Below are 5,532 nucleotides of genomic sequence, written 5' to 3'. Positions count from 1 at the left end.
AAATTGATGTTAAGTTGTTTATGATTTATGCTAAGAATTAATATTTGATAAAAAATAGTAACTGTTAATTTGTAATTGAATTAAAATCTTTATTAGTTAAAACCTTTCTACCGGTTTCGAAAAAGATTTAAATTATTCGAAGTTATATTTGTTCTATGTCTAAGAATATCTACTTGTTAGAATTTTTTTAGAAGTATTCTTTTTCCTCTAATCTAAATTTGTTTAAAATTTATATAAATGTAATTCTGTTTCTTAGGGAGAATGAAAAATTGTTTATATGTTATTAAAAAACGTAAATTTTAATCTTAAAAATTATTAATTGTAGAACATTTGTATCTGTTTGAAAGTTATACTTATTTTGTATGTTAAAATTGTATCATTGAGATCATGTAAAATTAATTTTTGACTAAAGTTTTTGCTTAATTAAGTAAGTTATGTTAGCTTGAGAAAATTAAATATGTTTTGTTTTTAAAATAATCTAATTGACTTTTGTCCGTGTAGGTTTTACTTAAAAATAGTTAGTCTTCGATAAATTTTCTGTTTGTTAGTAAATTATTTTCTAAAATTGTAAAATTAAATGTGCTTTAAATGTGTATTAGGTTCAATGTGAAAAATAACATTATTTTGGTTTTTTTAGAAAATGTATTTTACCCGAAAAAATATAGTTTTTAATGAAGGTTTAAAATATTCCCAGTGATTTATATTACATTATTTTAAAATATAATTATAATTTTACCACAGCTAATTTTAGATTTTCTTTTATTGTTATTCGAAAAAAAAAATCAACCTAAATTTTATTGACTGTTTATCGAATTTAGACAAAAAAATGTTATAACTTAAATAAAGTTTTTATGTCAAGTTAAGTATAAACAATTTTACAATGAAACATTCCAAAAGTTTGTTTGATACTTAGTAAATGACAACAAACTAGTAATTTTTATAAAATTTTCATAGTAATCAAGTCTTGATACTTTGATAATAATAAATAAAGTTTATTTTTTGTAAATTTTATTATTCAGTTGCCAAATTAGTATTTTCAATCTGAAGTTTAAACTGATGAAGATTGAATAGTTTGTTGTTAAAACTTGTTTGAATGCTAATATATAATAATATATATTTTACTGTGATTACTGTTTATTTGTAAATTTGTTTCTATATGCCAGTAGCTTTTGTGTAGTTTTTTGTTCAAATGTTTTTAGTTTGTGTTTTTTGTTCAAATGGTTTAATTTTGGTGTATTTAAAAAATAAAAGAATCAAATTTAAAAGCTTATTAAACCAAGACTTCCACAATACTTTCTACTCAGAGATTTTTTACAAAAAAAAAAGGAATAGAATTAAATGTGTGTTTCTTCAAAAAATAAACTTCATTTTAAAAAGTATGATTTAATGTGAAAATTAAACATGATTACCTTTAGTTTTACTAAGTTATTTTGTTTGTTTAGTTTTAGTTTATGATTTTTTAAGTCTGACCCATTAATGTGCATAAGTTTTTTCTTTGTTTAAATTATTGTTTTTTTATTTTTTCGAAATTTATTTATTTTCGCTTGGTTGATTTTGAATATAATAAAAATAATATTGTTATAAAATACTATTCAGTAGAAATACTTCTAAAATTAAATACACGTAAGAAATTTTTATAAAATACTGATCTTTATATTTATTCTTTTTATGTTTTTTTAAGACTTATAAACTAATATTTAAGCAACTAATGAACAACGTTTTTATTCAAACATAAATAAAGTTTTATTCAGAACTATTTAAAAAATTTTTAACTAGTTTCAGGTTTACAGATAAGTTATAGTTTTACTATTGATGTTGTTATCAAAAGTTTAAGCAATAGTGTTGCTAGGTTACGAGATTACAGTCTTAAAAGTAGTTTTGCAATAAAACAATAAATTTCATCAAATTGTTTTCCAGTAAAAATTCAAGGTTTGTTTGCATCTTAACTGTTAATCATTAATTTTCCACGAGTACAACAATATATTATAAGTTATAAGAATTAAACAAAAGCTGTCAATCAGAAATATGTATTAAACATTGACGAAAAATTCAACATGAAATTTAAAAATCTTTCTAGTCGAAAATATTTTAAAGATAAGTTTTTACAAGTTGTTTTATAAGCATTTCAAGTGTGAGTACTTCTAAGTTTTAAAACAAGTTTGGTAAATTTTATTATATATAATAACTTGAATTGGTTACAGGTATATATTTTTTGATAACTGATGTTTAACTAGTATATTTTTTAACGATCATATATATCACAATCTTATTATTAATGCAGATTACAAAAAACTACCAAATGCTGTATATAGTTATTTTTTCATCAATTAAAAGTTACCTTGTTAACGGATTATATGTTTTTTAATATTATCCAAAGTCTTAATTTTAAAAATTGTATGAATTTTCAATTTATTTAAAAAAAATGAAATCTTTTATTTATTTAGTTGTACGTCTAAACAAATTTACGTCACGTTAAAAAAAATTGTTTGTTTTATTTTTTTTTTTGAGAAATATTAAACGTATTTGAGAAACCTTATAATGTACTATGACGTTTTTAGTTAATTTGAATCGACTTTATTTACTTAATAAATGAAATCAGAATTTGAAAATAGCTGCTACAGATATAATTAGTACTTAAATTAAATAAATAAGACTTATATTTAATGTACAGTTAAATAGTATAAGCCTAAAAGGTTTTGTTTACAAAAATTGCTGTGGAAAAATTCTTAAAACTTATCTTAAAAGAACCAAAAATTGTTTTTAGGTTATAGTTCAGATGTATAGTTTGCACATAATTTTTACTTAGTAGTTTAATTTATACATCTTTTGTAATGTAATGTTTTTTTTAATAAATATTGTATTAATATTCAAAGTTTTTGTTATTATATTTTTCACCAACTAATTTTGTTATAAAAAAATTAAGATGCAAATAACTCATTAAGAAAAGTTATATAACAGTAAAAAAACAAAAAGGAATCGAATTAATATTATATTTTATCATTAATTACAATTTGAAAATATCTGTAAATTATTCTTGTTTTAACCTAAAGTTTTATGAAAACATCATTTTAAATCAACGCGTAAACTTTTTTTTTTAACATACTAAACATACTAAAGTTTAAAAACAGTAAGTTTGCGTTTAGTTTTGATAAAATTAAATTTGTTTTTAAGAGCAAAATATGTTAGAAAAAGGTTATCAAAAAACGAAACTTTACAATCTACAAAGAAATTTTTTAAGCTTTGTTAAAAAAATTCAAGCTTTTATCTTGATTTTAGACACCTATCAAATATAAGTTGACATGGGGTATTTTAAGTTTTCTTTGCTTATTACAACTAATTTTAACATTTTGAAAATTGTTAAAAAAAAACTTTTCACTCTATATACAGTCATCTGAACATTATTATCGTAAACTTTTAAATCAAATTGTTATAGAACCAATATGTTGACATTCCTCTTAAAAACGTTCTTCAAAAGCGATGTAAAATATTACTTTTTTTGTTAAACTAGTTTTTAACAAAATTAACCGATATCAGAATAAGTTAAAATTACACAACAACTTGATTTCGTTTTAAACTTATATTTTGGCCAAAACAAGATTAGGTCAGTAAATTGTTTTAATATTTGTTACCATGGATAAATCACGCTTTTTTCACGTGTTGTAAGTATAATACCTTTACATTTATAATAACTTCTAGTAATCTCTGCCACCAACTAACGGTAAAAAATATTGCTGAGCCGTGAACATGTACTAAAAGTAAAAGTTCAAACTGTTATTGAAATATTTAGTAAGAACTTTACCTTTTTCAATCCAAATTTACACTTAACTTTTTAGTATGTACAACCAATCATAATTAAATCCTACCTTATTTAATTAGTATCTAACAAATACTAAATTCTAACTGAGACTATTTTTTATAATCAGACACGACAGTTTTGAGTGATGAATCTTTTATATAAAACACAACAAGAAATACTAGCATATACAAAATTATTAATTACTTTGGTTACACTTTAAAAACTGTAAGCTATTTGAATCTATATCAAAAGACTTAAAACAATAAACTAAAAATTAAATAAAACCTTTCGTAAACAAGAAACTATAAATTTTTAAATAAACTATTGAACTATAACCCTGGCTTAAATATTTAAACACCAGTTAAAATATTCACTTTTAAAACAAAACACTATTACAATTAGCATTCACAAAAAAGTTCAAGATATTTTGTTGCTTCAAGCTGCACACCAAACTAAGTAACAAACTGCTTACATATAAACTACCTGTCATGCTCTAATGTTTTGTTGCATCAGTATTTAGTTTGAAACTTTTCGTCATATGATTCTCATTGGCTCGTACATTCAACCGTATTAACTCTAAATATTCTGTGAGCTCAACTTTGAACAATAAATAATGCAAGTATTCATTCCAAAGTTTTCAATTTTACAACATATGTAAAGAGTTGCATTTCTTAAATGTTTATTTCATAGTTTAAATGTAAACAAATGTAAATTAGTTACGTGTACAAAATGAGCCAATCACGGTAGGTTTTTAATTTTAACTGACGGAAATGACTCTTATTAATTTACACAGGGTTTGTTTTTGAAAAAATACTTTTCAGTATGCTCTTTTTTACTAACTAGGTCCGGGTCCGGCCGGATCTCTGTTAGGATCCGGCCGGAACCGGATCCGGACCTTTTTTTTCAAATTAGAATCCGGCCGGAACCGGATCCGGACTTTTTTTTCAAATTAGAATCCGGCCGGAACCGGATCCGGACTTTTTTTTCAAATCAGAATCCGGCCGGAACCGGATCCGGACTTTTTTTTCAAATCAGAATCCGGCCGGAACCGGATCCGGACTTTGTTTTCATATTAGAATCCGGCCGGAACCGGATCCGGACTTTTTATTCGAATTAGAATCCGGCCGGATCCGGATATCAGACAAAAATGGCAATATCCGGCCGGACCCGGACCCGGATAGTGAATCCGGTGCATAACTAGTATAAACTATCCTGAGTCAGAATGAGGTTTTTAAAAACTGAAATAAAAGAACTTTAATCTAATGATAAGTAGAACAGCTAGCCACAATGTTTACAAATTTAGGTGTTGTTTACAATTAAAAATCTGAAATCAAGTTCTTCAACAAAATACACTATAAAATTACAAAATATTGAAAACTGGATAAGCTCAAACTCATTCAAAATCTAAAAGAAAACTAGCCTGAGTTTTTATAAAAATCTAAACTAGCCTGAGGCAGTCCAAGATTTTCTAAAATTCCCAAAAATTTTCAAACTAGCAGGGTTGCCACTGTTTAAGTCAATAAAACTAGCTAGAGTGAGTATAAACAAGCCTGAGTCAGAATGAGGTTTTTAAAAACTGAAATAATTCTTTTAATCTAATAATCAGTAGAACAGCTTGCAAAGGTTGACAATTTGGTAGTAAAGTTTTCAACTGATTGTGGTACACTTAACTTTTTAGTATGTACAACCAATCATAATTAAATCCTACCTTATTTAATTAGTATCTAACAAATACT

The sequence above is a fragment of the Thalia democratica genome, chromosome 9 (assembly GCF_965202585.1).
Source record: "Thalia democratica chromosome 9, ktThaDemo2.hap1.1, whole genome shotgun sequence".
NCBI classification, from domain to species: domain Eukaryota; kingdom Metazoa; phylum Chordata; class Thaliacea; order Salpida; family Salpidae; genus Thalia; species Thalia democratica.
This window is presented reverse-complemented; position numbering follows the sequence as displayed.